Source organism: Oncorhynchus masou, chromosome 21, assembly GCF_036934945.1.
Source record: "Oncorhynchus masou masou isolate Uvic2021 chromosome 21, UVic_Omas_1.1, whole genome shotgun sequence".
NCBI lineage: Eukaryota > Metazoa > Chordata > Actinopteri > Salmoniformes > Salmonidae > Oncorhynchus > Oncorhynchus masou.
In genome coordinates, this window is record NC_088232.1 from 9,594,097 (window position 1) to 9,611,378 (window position 17,282).

Sequence of the window (17,282 nt, forward strand, 5' to 3'; positions counted from 1 at the left end):
AAAGATGAACACAGGAGAGGTGTGTAAAATAGAGCAGCAACATTATACACCCTTATTCATTCCAGAAGCCTCTGTTGTGGCTCTATAAGCTTGCTCTGTAGTGTCTCTTTGAAGGGGTATATGCGAAGCTGCAATAGAGAGTGACAGGTCAGTGCCTCTGGGAAATGCTTTTGGGAGGAGTTGAGAAGGGTTTGGACCCTCTTCCTGGTCTGGTTCATACCCAGGATGGGCACACGATCACAGGTGGTAAAAGAGGGGAGGGCAGTAAATGACATAATATAACTTACATTCTCAGTAGCCTACTTATGTGTTCATCTGTAATAATGAAAATGTTGTACACTTACACATGAAAGCTTTCTTTTAATCCCCTGTCAGTTCCTCAAACACCTCCCAGAGTGTGATGATGTTGGGATGCCCATAATATGGTGAAGCAATAGACACTTGACACGATTCAAACCATTTGTCAAATCAATGTATTAAAAACAACATTTTAGCCAGGTTGCAGAACGTGCTACAGAGAACATGTTCACCATGAATCTCAAATCAACCCCAAGGACACTTGTTTTTTTTAGGCTCCATCTTGCCCTCTGACAGGCTAGGTGACATTTTCAACATATCTTATATATTTTTACTTGTCTAATGCTCTCAGATGAAGACAAATGGCTAGGGGCAGAGTTGGGACTGAGCTTCAGTCATGTAGTAACAACACATGGTTCTGACCTGTTTCAGCGTTTCCCAGTTGACGTTCTCCTTCCCCTCCATCACTCCCCTCAGTTCCTCTGGCTGGTAGAACTCCACCACGTCCATGTCACACACCTTGAAGAAGCCTTTCCTGAACTCTTCAAACACCTTCTCTATTGACTGGTTGAAGATGGAGTTCACATAGGTGTCAACAAACTCCTTCCTGTCAAAAGAATGACAGACCGAGTCAGCGATCCATTGAGTTGTAGCTAGTATAGGTTGGTGTCAATTCCAGTTGGTGTCAACTCAAGGAATGAGAAGACCTATTTACTTTCAATGATGGTTTTTCCATTCATACAATTACATTTCATGTTGAGATGATTTTTGCCAAAATGGAATTGACCCCAACCCTGGTAGCTGTAGCAATGGAAAAATGTGTCATACTGTAAACCTTTTATTTTGTCAGTTGTAAATATTGCTATAATCTTGCTTGTTAGCACTTGTGACGAGGTCCACCGCTATGTCACCCCACATCACCTATAAATAGTGAGTAATGAAAATAGTGAGGTAAATGAACAATGACAACACTGCAGACTGAGGGTTTGGACAAATAGATGGGAGTGATCTGGGAGAGACACACTGAAATAATATAATTGATCTTATGTTCAGTTATTCATACCGCTTCACTTCAATTAACTACAGATGTAGGATCTTAATTTCAGCCAATTTGATACAGCAGGAAAATAATCCTGCAGCAACAGGAAATGTGAATTATTATGTGTAGTGATTAGAGAGTTGGACTAGTAACCGAAAGGTTGCAAGTTCAAATCCCTGAGCTGACAAGGTACAAATCTGTCGTTCTGCCCCTGAACAGGCAGTTAACCCACTGCTCCTAGGCCATCAATGAAAATAAGAATTTGTTCTTAACTGACTTGCCTAGTTAAATAAAGGTAAAAAAATATGTATATATATATATATATATATATATATATTAATGGACATTTTTTGTATGGGTTGATGCATATTTTTCGTAAGGGCAAATCAAGTCTGTCATTCTAAAGTGGAAATGACTAACTTTAGAAGCCTTGTAATTACTTTTTAAAATTTTTTTATTATTTAACCAGGCAAGTCAGTTAAAGAACAAATTGTTATTTACAACAGTGGGTTAACTGCCTTGTTCAGGGGCAGAACGACAGATTTTTACCTTGTCAGCTCGGGGATTCAATCCAGCAACCTTTCGGTTACTGGCCCAACGCTCTAACCACTAGGCTACCTGTCGCCCCAGACCTTTAAAACCTAGAATACACTACACGTTTGCATTTCCTGCTGTTTGGGAAAATTGTCAACAACAAAATAGTGATCAAATTAAGATCCTACATCTGTATTATGTTACATATTATTTGTTCATTGATCAAACTGATTAAATGCAATACACACTGAGAAAGTCATGTCCATATTTTCGACATCATCATCAGGATAATCGAAGATGTACTGCAAAGTCCTTAAAAAGCATTGACAATAATATGTGACAATTATAAATAGGCAATCAATAAATCATTAATCAATAAAAAACTATTTATCTAAATAAGTCATCATTGTTTATCCACACAGAGCAAGAGCCATGCCCCTGAGATGCAATAAAATGCCTCGAGATGCAATTTCTTAATCTGTCCTTGGTGTCCTTATAACAAATACAACTGCCTGTAATATAATACATTACTGACTAAAGGATAAAAATACGTAATGGTATAAACTTACCCTGCTTCAATAGGGCTAAACTCTCTCAAGTCCTCTAAAGAGGGCTTGATGTTCACCAGTTTCTTGAAGAATGCCATGGTGGAGGGTGAAGTACACCATGTTGTTGTTGTACAGGGCCATCCCACAGAGATCACCAAACAGGACATCACGCTTCTCCTCTACTCTAGGCTGTTAGTGAGGATGGGTTGGACAAGAGATAAGAAATGCGCCATGAGTGAAAGTATAGGACATGTTGTTGATAACCTGATAACCTGCTTGATATGCAGTAAAGGGAAGGTAATGTGGGTTCTGGAATACAGTAGTAGGCTAGTAATACAGTAGTAATTCTGTAGTAGTTCCTCTCTAGGAACATAACATTACAGTGTTTCACTACCAGCACCTTTGAAGCTATTTGAAAGTCCAATGATTATTGATAATCATAAAATAATGTGGTGAGGCGTGGACAACCTCATAATCCATGTGTGATTTCCCTAAACGTGTCGTCACCTTTGCAGGGAACCAGGCCAGCGTCTTGGTGTTGCTGTACAGGAACATCCCAGACTCGGGTACCAACAGCCTATCAGACAAATGGAGGAAGAAGTCCCTTTTGTAGACGTCTGTCAACCTCGCATCCTCGTCGAAATACACCTGAGAGGGGTAAGCACTACGTTTCGGCGTAGCCCTTCTCTGTTCAAAACATTGTCTCATCATTGGAAAGCTATCATTCCTAAATGGAAAGTGTCTTCGATGAGTGATGCTCTCCTCAGCCTCAGCTCAAAGAACGGAGCAGGGGGATTCTGCAATGCATACAGTAAAATATTAAGTCTTCAGTCAGTGCTCTTCTAGTACAAGACAGGTATTCATTTCAACCAGTTTCTCCCATCAAAAAGGTTAAGAAATTTGGTTGGTTTCTTCAGTAGTGGCGGTCAACATTCTGGAGCTGCTTGGAATGCAGGCTTTTGCTCCGGCCCTGTTCTAACGCACCTGATTCAGCTAATCAAGGTCCTGGTGAGCAGCTGATTAGTGGAACCAGGTGTGTTAGAGCAGGGCAAGAGAAAAAGCCTGCATACACAGTCAGTTGGTCTCCAGTAGGGGGTTCAGCCACCCTGATTTATACTATCTGCTGTATATTCTAATAATATATATTGAGAAGCAAGTTTTATTACGTTTGTGAGTGCGGCATTGAAATGCGTTAAAAAATGTTTATCTTGCTTTGCAGATTCGTCGAGAATGGGTAATGACGAAAGGTGGCAGGTGTCTGATCCACATCTTGAAAGTGATGGAAAAGAAAGTGTACAATGCATCTCAATTAAGGAGCTTCTTCGTCTAATTACGTTGATCTGCACTGAAATGAACTTTAGCAGGTGAGAAAGATTCTCTAGTAGGAAAGCAAAATGTTTCCTTCACTCTCTCTTTCCAGATAAGTTCAGGTGGAGGAAATCTCAAGCCTCTATTGAGATGCAGCCTAGGACACTTTCTAAGACCCAAACAACAAACATCAAAACACCTCAAGACTGACAGCAAATAGCATGGTTAGCAATCAGTGACTGATACAAAATATATGTTTTTACCTTCTTTGAACATAAACACCAAAGCTTTACATCCTCCCCTAGAAATATGTGATTGAAGTGAACATCAAAGGCAAACCAAAAATCTGGAGAGATCCAGAACGTTCCAGACAGTACCTTTTGATGGATACAAAAGGTACTGTCTGGAACGTTCTGGGTCTCTCCAGCTTTTTGGTTTGCCTTTGAAATATAGAAAAGTAAAATACATTTTGACAATAAATACAAAATTATTAGCAAGTATTAGCAAAATATTTTCCATGTGAGTCAGCAAAAAATTATTTAATCAAGTCTCAGTTAGGTCTCATCAGTTCTAAATAGGTTGCATTGAAACAGCTGCCACCCTGGCACCAGATTGGTCCCGGAAGTTGACTGGTAAAAATGGGAAATCAGCTTTATAAATGGATTGACAGTACGAGCAGAGAAGCATGGACACGGATTCTGTGGAGATTGCCGAGGACCTGGAGAAGGTGTTTGACCCCAGGGACATGGGTGCGTTGAATTTGTTTATTTTTCACCAACAGGGCCTTCTTCCACACCCCAATGTGCTTGGTCATGACAAAGGGCTTCAATGAGTCGGTCACATCCAGGACATGATAGCACACAGATTGGCCGAGGGATAATGGCACCGGAGGGGATGGCTGCAGTATTACGTGCTCCTAACCAACTGTTTGTAACTTATTTTCTTACTTATTTTGTACATAATGTGCTGCTACATTCTCTTATGACCAAAAAGAACTTCTGGACATCAGAACTGCGATTACTCACCTCGAACTGGACAAAGAATTTTCCTTTAACGAGTCCGATGCAAAGGATATACTGCTTTCTCGGGAACGGGCACAAATCCCCATCATTTGCGTGAAGAAAAGACGGAGAAAAAAGTTGGGCTGCCTTCTGAGAATTTGTAGGCGAGTAAGTAAACCTCCACTGCCATCCGTTCTATTGGCCAACGTGCAATCATTGGAAAACAAGATGGATGTTCTACGTTCAAGATTATCCTACCAAAGGAACATTAAAAACTGCAATAGCTTATGTTTCACAGAGTCATGGCTGAACGACGATACTGATAATATAGAGCTTGTGGGATTTTCCATGCATCAGCAGTACAGAGAAGCTATGTCTGGTAAGACGAGAGGTGGGGTGTGTGTCTATTTGTCAATAACAGCTGGTGCGCAATGTGAAGTCTCTAGGTATTGCTCACCTGAGGTAGAGTACCTTATGATAAGCTGTAGACCACGCTATCTACCAAGAGAGTTCTCATCTATATTAATCGTAGCAGTCTATTTACCAACACAAACCGATGCTGGCACTAAGACCGCACTCAACGAGCTGTATAAGGCCACCTTTACTCCACACAGAGACGCATACAAAGCTCTCCCTTGCCCTCCATTTGGAAAATCTGACCATAGTTATATCCTCCTGATTCCTGCTTACAAGTAAAAACTAAAGCAGGGAGTACCAGTGGAAGTGATCAGATGACGTGGACGCTACGCCATAGGACTGTTTTGCTACCACAGACTGGAATATGTTCCGGGATTCATCCAATGGCATTGAAGAGTATACCACCTCAGCCATCGGCTTCATCAATAAGTAAATCGACAACGTCGTCCCCACAGTGACAGTACCTACATATCCCAACCAGAAGCCATGGATTACAGGCAACATCCGCATTGAGCTAGAGCTATGGCTTTCAAGGAGCGGGACACTAACCCAGATGCTTTAAGAAATCCTGCTACACCCTCAGACAAACCATCAAACAGGCAAAGTGTCAATACAGAATTAAGAATGAATCCTACTACATGACTCTGATGTTCGTCGGATGTGGCAGGGCTTGAAAACTATTACGGACTACAAACCCAGACGCGAGCTGCCCAGTGAAGCGAGCTTACCAGACGAGCGAAATGCCTTTCACTGAAGCATGCATGAGAGCACCAGCTGTTCCGGATGACTGTGTGATAACTCTCTCGGTAGCCCATTTGAGCAAGTTAATTGTTAATTTAACAGGTCAACATTCAAAGCCACAGGGCCAGACGGATTACCAGGACGTGTACTCAAAGCATGCACGGACCAACTGGCAAGGGTCTTCACTGCCATTTTCAACCTCTCCCTGACCAAGTCTTTAATACCTAGATGTTTCAAGCAGACTGCTGTAGTCCCTATGCCCAAGGAAGTAAAGGTAACCTGCCTAAATGATTACCGCCCTGTAGCACTCACTTCGGTAGCCATCAACAGCACCATCCCAGACACCCTAGACCAACTCTAATTCACATTCTAATTCACATTCTGCCCCAACAGATACACAGATGATGGAATCTCAATCACACTCCACCCTGCCCTTTCCCATCTGGACAAAAGGAACACCTATGTGAGAATACTGTTGACTACAGCTCAGCGTTCAACACCATAGAGCCCACAAAGCTCATCACTAAGCTAAGGACCCTGGGACTAAACACCTCCCTCTGCAACTGGATCCTCGACTTCCAGACGGGCCGTCGCCATCATTAAGTTTGCTGGCTACACAACAGTCGTAGGCCTGATCACCGACAACAATGAGACAGCCTATATGGAGGAAGTCAGAGACCTCACAGTGTGGTGCCAGGACAACAACCTCTCCCTCAATGTGAGCAAGACACAGGAGCTGATCATGGACTACAGGAAAAGGCGGCCCGAACAAGCCCCCATTAACATCGACGGGGCTGTAGTGGAGCGGGTCGAGAGTTTCAAGTTCCTTGGTGTCCACATCACCAACAAACTATCATGGTCCAAACACACCAAGACAGTCGTGAAGAGGGCACGACAACACCTTTCCCCCTCAGGAGACTGAAAAGATTTGGCATGGGTCCTCAGATCGACAAAGTTCTATAGCTGCACCATCGAGAGCATCCTGACCGGGTTGCATCACCACCTGGTATGGCAACTGCTCGGCATCTGACCATAAGGTGCTATAGAGGGTAGTGCGTACAGCCCGGTACATCACTGGGGCCAAGCTTCCTGCCATCCAGGATCTATATACTAGGTGGAGTCAGAGGAAAGACCAAAAAAATTGTCAAACACTCCAGTCACCCGAGTCAGACTGTTCCTCTGCTACCGCATGGCAAGCGTTACCAGAGCGTCAAGTCTAGGACCAAAAGGCTCCTTAACAGCTTCTACCCCCAAGCCAAAAGATTGCTGAAAAATGTATCAGATGGCCACCCGGACTAATTACATTGACCCCCCCTCCCTTCGTTTTTACACAGCTGCTACTTACTGTTTATCTATGCATAGTCACTTCACGCATACCTACATGTACAAATTACCTCAACTAACCTGTACCCCCTCACATTGACTCGGTAACGGTACCCCCTGTAAATAGCCTTGTTTTATTTTATTTCCTTTCTCAAACAATTTCGTGGGGGCATAGAATTTGCTCTACTTCACAATCATTCCAGGGGCATCGCCAAAGTGTACACATTTGTTTTAGCCCAGCACTACCACACTTGATTCAAATCATCTCTGGTTTTGTTAATTTAGCCTAGTCTAAATCTGCCAGACAGCGAATGAACAAGGACAATAGAAGTTGGCTACAGCACAAACACATATACGACTACCTTATTGTTGTCATGCATAGGTGTAATAGGTGGCAGGGAAGTCAGGCGCAGGAGAGTCAAACTGAGTGTAAAATGGAGTCTTTTAATAAAGTTCCACGAGTATGCTCCATAACAATAAATGAACAAACAAACCAAACATGGGTACTAGGACACGACGCGCACCTATGCAACAATCACACTATACTGACAATAAAACAATCTCTGACAAAGACATGAGGGGAAACAGAGGGTTAAATACACAACAGGTAATGAATGGGATTGAAAACAGGTGTGTGGGAAGACAAGACAAAACCAATGGAAAATGAAAAAAGGATCAATGATGGCTAGAAGACCGGTGACGTCGAACGCCGAGCACCGCCCGAACAAGGAGAGGCAACGACAGTACCCCCCCCCTGACGCGCGGCTCCAGCTGCGCGTCGACACCGGCCTCGGGGACGACCCGGAGGGCGAGGTGCAGGGCAATCTGGATGGAGATGGTGGAATTCTGATAACATGGAAGGATCTAACACGTCCTCCACCGGAACCCAGCATCTCTCCTCCGGCCCGTACCCCTCCCAGTCCACGAGGTACTGAAGGCCCCTCGTCCGACGTTTCGAATCCAAAATGGATCGAACAGAGTACGCTGGAACCCCCTCGATGTCTAGAGGAGGCGGAGGAACATCACGCACTTCAGCCTCCTGGAGCGGGCCAGCCACCATCGGCCTGAGGAGAGACACATGGAACGAGGGGTTAATACGGTAATGAGTGGGTAGTTGTAACCTATAACATACCTCGTTCACTCTCCTCAGGACTTTAAACGGCCCCACAAACCGCGGACCCAGCTTCCGGCAGAGCAGGCGAAGGGGCAGGTTTCGGGTCGAGAGCCAGACCCTGTCCCCTGATGCGAACACTGGGGCCTCACTGCGGCGACGGTCTGCGCCAATTTTCTGGCGCCTTATGGCACGCTGAAGGTGGACGTGGGCTGCCTCCCAGGTTTCCTCAGCGTGCCGAAACCAATTGTCCACCGCAGGGGCCTCGGTCTGGCTCTGATGCCAAGGAGCCAGAACCGGCTGATACCCTAATACACATTGAAAGGGAGTAAGGTTAGTGGAGGAGTGACGTAGCGAGTTCTGAGCCATCTCTGCCCAAGGCACGAACTTCGCCCACTCCCCCGGCCGATCCTGGCAATAAGACCGCAGAAACCTACCCACATCCTGGTTAACTCTCTCCACCTGCCCATTACTCTCGGGGTGAAAACCTGAGGTAAGACTAACCGAGATCCCCAGACGCTCCATGAACACCTTCCAGACCCTTGATGTGAACTGGGGACCCCGATCAGACACTATATCCTCAGGCATCCCATAGTGCCGGAAAACGTGTGTAAACAGGGCCTCTGCAGTTTGTAAGGCCGTAGGGAGACCGGACAAAGGGAGGAGACGACAGGACTTTGAAAACCGATCCACAATGACCAGGATCGTGGTGTAACCCTGTGAAGGTGGAAGATCAGTCAAAAAATCCACCGACAGGTGCGACCATGGCCGTTGAGGAACGGGTAGAGGTTGTAGCTTACCTCTGGGCAGGTGTCTAGGAGCCTTGCACTGGGCGCACACCGAACAGGAGGAAACATAAATCCTCACGTCCTTAGCAAAAGTGGGCCACCAGTACCTTCCTTCAAGACAGCGCATCGTCCGACCTATCCCATGATGACCAGAGGAGGGTGATGTGTGAGCCCAATATATCAATCGGTCGCGGACAGCAGACGGAACGTACAGACAACCAGCTGGACACTCAGGGGGAGAAGGCTCTGCACGTGACGCCCGCTCAATGTCCGCGTCCAGCTCCCACACTACAGGCGCCACCAGACACGAAGCTGGGAGTATGGGAGTTGGATCCATGGACCGCTCCTCTGTGTCATACAGCCGAGACAATGCGTCTGCCTTAACGTTCTGGGAGCCTGGTCTGTAAGAAAGAGTAAACACAAAACGAGTGAAAAACATGGCCCACCTTGACTGGCGAGGATTCAATCTCTTCGCCTGCCGGATGTACTCCAGATTGCGGTGGTCAGTCCAGATGAGAAAAGGGTGTTTAGCCCCCTCAAGCCAATGCCTCCACACCGTCAAGGCTTCTACGACAGCTAACAGCTCTCGGTTCCCCACATCATAGTTTCGCTCCGCCGGGCTGACTTTCTTCGAAAAGAAAGCACAGGGGCGAAGCTTCAGTGGCGTACCCGAATGCTGAGAGAGCACTGCTCCTATCCCAGCTTCGGATGCGTCCACCTCCACTATGAATGGCAAAGAGGGATCCGGATGAGCCAGCACAGGCACCGAGGTAAACAGAGTCTTCAGGTGCTCAAAAGCCCTGTTCGCCTCAGTCGACCACTGCAAGCGCACCGGGCCCCCCTTTAGCAGTGAGGTAATGGGAGCTGCCACCTGACCAAAACCCCGGATAAACCTCCGGTAGTAATTGGAAAACCCCAAAAAAGGCTGCAACTCCTTTACCGTGGTTGGAGTCGGCCAATTACGCACGGCTGTAATGCGGTCGCTCTCCATCTCCACTCCTGAAGTGGAAATCCGATGCCCTAGGAAGGAGATGGATTGTTGGAAAAACAAGCATTTCTCAGCCTTAACATATAGATCATGCTCCAACAGGCGACCAAGCACCCTGCGCACCAGGGACACATGCTCGGCGCGTGTAGCAAAGTATATCAGAATATCATCGATATACACCACTACACCCTGCCCGTGCAGGTCCCTGACGATCTCATCTACAAATGATTGGATAACTGATGGAGCATTTATCAACCCATATGGCATGACCAGGTACTCATAATGACCTGAGGTAGTGCTAAATGCCGTCTTCCACTCATCACCCCTCTTAATACGCACCAGATTATACGCACTCCTGAGATCCAATTTTGAGAAAAAACGTGCCCCTTGCATTAACTCAATAATCGTATTGCTCAGAGGTAGCAGGTAACTATATTTCACTGTGATTTTATTAAGACCTCGATAATCAATGCACGGGCGTAAACCGCCATCCTTTTTTTTCACAAAAAAGAAACTCGAAGAAACGGGTGAAATGGATGGCTGAATGAATCCCTGATGCATGGATTCAGAGACATATGTCTCCATAGCCTCCGTCTCCGCTTGCGACAGGGGATACACGTGACTCTTGGGATATGTAGCGTCTACCAGGAGATCTATCGCACAATCCCCCCGTAGATGGGGTGGTAATTGAGTCGCCTTCTTTTTACAGAAGTCGAGAGCCAAATCGGCATATTCGGGGGGGAATGCGCACGGTGGAGACCTGGTCTGGACTTTCCACCGTAGTAGCACCAACGGAAACCCCTAAACACCTGCCTGAGCATTCTCGCGACCACCCCGTGAGAGCCCTCTGCGGCCAAGAAACAGTGGGGTTATGACAAACTAACCAGGGTAGGCCTAGCACCACAGAATACGCAGGAGAATCAATAAGGAAAAGACTAATCTTCTCCTTGTGACCCTCCTGCGTTATCATACACAAAGGTGTGGTTACCTCCCTGATGAACCCTGACCCTAATGGTCGACTATCTAAGGTATGAATAGGGAAAGGCATATCCACAGGAACAATAGGGATCCCTAAACTATGAGCTAGACTTTTATTAATGAAATTCCCAGCCGCACCTGAATCTACTAGTGCCTTATACTGGGAATGCAGTGAAAAATCAGGAAAAGAGACAGAGACAAACATTAGTGCATCAGAGGGCTCTGGATGAGAATGGTGCCTACTCACCTGGGGTGACGCCAGAATGCCCTGCCTGCCCTCTCTATTCCCAGAGGAACCAACCCGGCACCGATCAGCAGTGTGCCCTCTGCTACCATGAATGGTGCTCGAGCGGGAACCCCCTCCGGTCTCCCTGCGCACCATCCCTCCCAATTCCATAGGTTCGGGAGAGAGGGTGCGGGAGGATGGAACAACCACACCCCGATCTAGACGTCAACGAGTAGCCAGCATGTTGTCCAGCTTGATGGACATGTCCACCAGCTGGTCGAAGGTGAGGGTGGTGTCTCTACAGGCCAGCTCCCGACGGACGTCCTCGCGTAGACTACAACGGTAATGGTCGATCAGGGCCCTGTCGCTCCATCCAGCGCCGGCAGCCAAGGTCCGAAACTCCAAAGCAAAATCCTGGGCACTCCTCGTCTCCTGCCTCAAATGATAGAGGAGCTCACCCGCTGCTTTGCCTTCAGGTGGGTGATTGAATACTATCCGGAATTGGCGGGTGAACTCCTCAAAACGGTCCAACTCCGCATTCTCCCTTCTACACACAGCGCTGGCCCATTCCAGGGCTTTCCCGGTGAGGCATGAGACGAGGGCGTAACTCTTCTCACAGTCAGATGGTACTGGGGAGGCCGTGGCTAGATATAAGTTCAGTTTGAGGAGGAAACAATGGCAGCCGGCAGTATCTCCGTTGTATCCCGTGGGTAGGGATAAATGGATCCTCGATTCCGGAGAGGAAAAAATGTTCACTGGAGATTCCGGTTGTGGTGGTGGTGGAGAAACTCCCTGTCTCTCCCAGCAATCCATTTTCTGGACAATGTGCTCCATGACGGAGCTGATACAGTCAAGCTCCCTCGCTTGTTCCTGAACGCGTTCCTCCAGGTCCATGGGCATAGTGTCCTCTCCTGCTGACTTCATATATATTGGTCAGAGATTCTGTCATGCATAGGTGTAATAGGTGGCAGGGAAGTCAGGCGCAGGAGAGTCAAACTGAGTGTAAAATGGAGTCTTTTAATAAAGTTCCACGAGTATGCTCCATAACAATAAATGAACAAACAAACCAAACATGGGTACTAGGACACGACGCGCACCTATGCAACAATCACACTATACTGACAATAAAACAATCTCTGACAAAGACATGAGGGGAAACAGAGGGTTAAATACACAACAGGTAATGAATGGGATTGAAAACAGGTGTGTGGGAAGACAAGACAAAACCAATGGAAAATGAAAAAAGGATCAATGATGGCTAGAAGACCGGTGACGTCGAACGCCGAGCACCGCCCTAACAAGGAGAGGCAACGACTTCGGTAGAAGTCGTGACAATTATTGATTAGTTGAATTTGGGGTGACACACGTTAAACATTTTAAATGGACGGCAACATTACTGAGGACCTGCAGCTTTAAGGGGGAGAGTCTGAGGATAGCAGCAGCAATGGCTTCAGTGAGATCTGTCCTTCTGTGCTGTTTGTGAAGGACCCTCAGGAGCTCAGGGAGAACCACAGACCCTCAAGCCCTCCACTCCAATGGGCTTCTCATGCAAGAAGGGAAGTTGGCCAACAGCTTCAACCTAGTGCAATGAAAGAGGTGTGAATCGTCCCTCGTTCAAATGATAATGACAACAATTTAGATGTATTTCAGCAACTCAATGTGCAATCAAAGATACATGTCAGAATACATAGGAATACGATTACATATAAATGTATAAATATATTCACAAAATACCTCAGTCAACTTGGTCCTTTTTCGCCAGCTTCCGGAATGCGCCTTGGACGGGTGACAAACCCAGGCCAGACTGTTTTGGTGAGGTTTGGTAATGTTTGTCACAACTAATAAAACCAATACATAATAGTCAATATCTATGCCGTATTTAAACCAGTATTCTTCAATTATGTAATATTTCAAACATAAGTCAATCATGTAATTGAACCAACAGTAAATGCTGTTACCTTTTATCTAGAAAGCTTCCATTTAAACATGATGCAGACGAAAACATTTTTGTGATTTCCCTGCAAATACTAGTTTGAGTTATTTCAGTTCAGTATGTGACTGTACAAGAACAAAATTGTATTTATTTATTTTTATTTCACCTTTATTTAACCAGGTAGGCAAGTTGAGAACAAGTTCTCATTTACAATTGGACCTGGCCAAGATAAAGCAAAGCAGTTCGACACATACAACGACACAGAGTTACACATGGAGTAAAACAAACATACAGTCAATAATACAGTATAAACAAGTCTATATATGATGTGAGCAAATGGGGTGAGATAAGGGAGGTAAAGGCAAAAAAAGGCCATGGTGGCAAAGTAAATACAATATAGCAAGTAAAACACTGGAATGGTAGATTTGCAATGGAAGAATGTGCAAAGTAGAAATAAAAATAATGGGGTGCAAAGGAGCAAAATAAATAAATTAAATACAGTAGGGAAAGAGGTAGTTGTTTGGGCTAAATTATAGGTGGGCTATGTACAGGTGCAGTAATCTAAAATAAGGAAACAACAACAGTAAATGCTAGTTACTCACGTCATACTCAATTCTGTACTTTTTCTCCATGATTTTGAATCACATTCTGAGATCCATTTGTGATCCATTTGTCAATGATTTCTTCCGCTAATGCTTGTTGTGTCATTTGACCTGAGATTGACCTTTCTTCAGACTCCTGGGAAGATGCAAATGCGATGCAACAAATCACAGCAATGTTAAGTACAAAGGACAAACCATGTCCTGTTTTGCTAACTAAATGTTTCAATCCGAATTGTGTCCATACCTGACTAAGAGTGCACAATGCAAAAGAACGGTTCACTCCAGCAAAAATGTTTATTCAAGTTTGATCTGTTCTGAAAATGTATGCACTCTGGGTAATGTTATGCAATAAATGATTGTTTTACTTGGCAGTTGTACTGGGAGGGGCACAGACGGATCAATCTTTACTCCATTTCCCAGCTGCCCTTGCTTTCCGTGCCCAAATGAGTAGATCTTATTGGAGGGCCCCACAAACGCTAAAGGGCCCCACAAATGCTAAAATATTTCTCAACAGTTAATTCTATAAGAATTTCTATAAGAATTTCCAGGGAACTAAAATCTACAACATTGAGATACCTATATAAATAAATACACATGAAATGTAGACATATTGTATGGTCCCAACAACATTTAGTTCAAATGATAGAGTAAAGTATTATTATGTCAGACAGATATACAACCTTTGTCAGAACGGCAGTATGTTCTCCTCCACATGAAATCAAAACAGTCTTCTTCAGATTCAGGCAATCAACAGGAGCTGGAGCATGTCGGTCTACAGAAAATGTAGTTAATTTTATAATGATTATTTTTATTACAATTATTCATTTACAAAACATACATCATATCACACTCAAACGCATGGCACAACATTGTTCTCTCTCATCCTGGTCAAAATACTTTTTAGACAGGCACATTTCTGTACTTTTCTTTACTTTTTTCACATAATTTCAATTTTAAAAAATGTGGATCATATTAGATATATCAGGGGTCTCCAGCTATAGCCTGAGGGAGCTACTGGGTGTGAAGGCTTTCGTTTAAACACAGCACACGTGTTTCAAACAATGTACTGTTTATGGTCTTCGGTCCGGACCTTGATTACTTAAATATATTTAACTACAGACAACATATACATTGTATAATGTATACTGTACCTGTTGTGTCCCCTAGTCCCATTTTCCCGGCGGTGTTCTTGCTCCAGCCGAACACAGCTCCAGAAAGGGACAGAGCAAAGTGAGAACATTGTACAGGATTACATTTTTAGAAAAGTTAGACCGTTTTGTGAAACTCGATGTCAGGACCCGGTTACGAACCTGGGTCTCCGGAGTGAGAAACAGTCACTTAACCAACTGAGCCACAAATAGTCAGCAGAACCCAGAAGATGAGGCAGACACAGCAGTACTTAAGACGGTGTATTTAATAAAGTAAAAAGGAGAAGTCCTTCAATACAAAAAAATGGCAAATCCAAAAGGTGGTAGGAATAGCACAAAAAGCCTCAAGAGATACTCAAAAATAAAAACAGAATTCCACAAGAGCATCCACCGGAATCGACAAGAAAACACAGACCACTAGGGCTGGGTGCTAACATACAAACACAGAGCACAGAACTGAGGGAAACTAAGGGTTTAAATACAATCAGGGGAAACGAGGCACAGGTGCAAATAATAATGGGGAACAAGGGAAAAAACATGAGGTCAAAAAGCACAATGGGGGCATCTAGTGACCAAAACCCGGAACAACCCTGGCCAAATCCTGACACTCGAGCCATTAGTGGTGTGTTCATGGTCATTTACCCTGTGTTAGTGCAATTAAATGCTGGTCTCCACATGCAACCTAAGTTACCTGTCGGTTACATAGGTTATCCAATGGTCTGATAGAAAAATATAATTAAAGAAAGAAACTGATGAATCAGATATTACAGTTGGCCCATTTGAATTAAATGACGAATAAATAGTTGTTATACTTTAGCTATTTGAATGTGGGGGTGACTAAAAGGTCAATCAAAACATTGACACAGAATTACTATAAGGTATTGCTCACATTTTTTAGGGTAAGCTATGTATAAATGCATCATTAAATGGAATGGAACCCACCTGGGAATATTGGCTTTGTCCAAGCAGAGAACCCCTCTTCAGACAGTAAACCGGTATGAGAATCTCCGCAACTCAGAGCCCGAATCATCTCCTTGCAGTTCACAATCTCTAAAGCACATAAAACATATGATTCCGCAACTCAGAAAAATATATTATAAAAATTGATTGGAAAGGAGATTAGACCTACTCAGTTTCCCTGTGACCATCTTGGTCCTCTTGAATCTGCGCGACTGACAACGTCTCCCATTATTTCTGATAAACAAGACCACACTGATACCTGAGGACAGATCCTGAATTTTAGATTTTAGATTGAGGTGTATAAAATCAATGTAACTAATATCAGTTTTGGTCGTATCTAAACCATTCTGCTTCACTAAATCAAAGCCAGTATGACTATCGACTATCCTCTCCCCATGAAATCATTGTTGTGTTATATTCTTAAACTAGTCCATATAGTTTCTAACACTTGAATGACAGCACTTGGCGATGCTCCGTCTCAATGATGTGTATGTGATCAATATCGTGCCAAATGTATTCACAAATGTAAATCACTTTCCACAAATGTAAATTAAGCATTTCACTATAAGGTCTACCTACACCTGTTGTATTTGGCGCACGTGACAAATAAACTTTGAATCACCAATCCACAAATGTAAATCACTTTCCACAAATGTAAATCACCAATCCACAAATGTAAATCACTTTCCACAAATGTAAATCACCGATCCACAAATGTAAATCACTAATCCACAAATGTAAATCACCTTCCACAAATGTAAATCGCTATCAACAAAAGCAATTCACTATCCACAAACAAACACCTTTCTGATTTGTATTTGTAAATCGATATATTGCATTTGATTTTTTTTACAACTGCAGATATGCAAGCCATTTCCAAAGGCCTTCTCACGCGTAGAAAAAAAGTTATCGCACATAGAAAGCGACTTGTATTCTTTGAAAAAAACGTTTGTAGCCATTCAAAGCAATTTCAATGGCTCCTGTAGGAATTATAATATGGTAACTATAATATGTTAAGCATATGTGTAACCATAGTATGTCCAACGTAAATAATCGAAACCCGAGCACTAGATTACTATATATTTAGTTGGCCAGAGTGATAGCACCACTAAATGTGAAGGATATGTCATACATTGTAAGTGATTATAATCCATCCGCTGTCTCATGTTGCACAGAAGATGAGCATTAAGGAGACATTAATCACGCTTGAAATATTACCACCTAGTCGATACCTATTACCTATATGCATTTCAACTGGCTGCTTCAACTTCTTTATGCATTTCAACTGGCTGCTTCACATTCTTTATGCTGTCAAGCATGCTGAACTGAAAATGGTTTCT

At 44.1% G+C, this 17,282-nt stretch overlaps 1 pseudogene; it reads right to left on the minus strand.

The window, feature by feature from the left end:
- Positions 1-52: 52 nt before the first annotated feature.
- On the minus strand, positions 53-13,839 carry LOC135508578 (probable E3 ubiquitin-protein ligase HERC4; annotated as a pseudogene).
- Between the last annotated feature and the right edge of the window lie 3,443 nt (positions 13,840-17,282).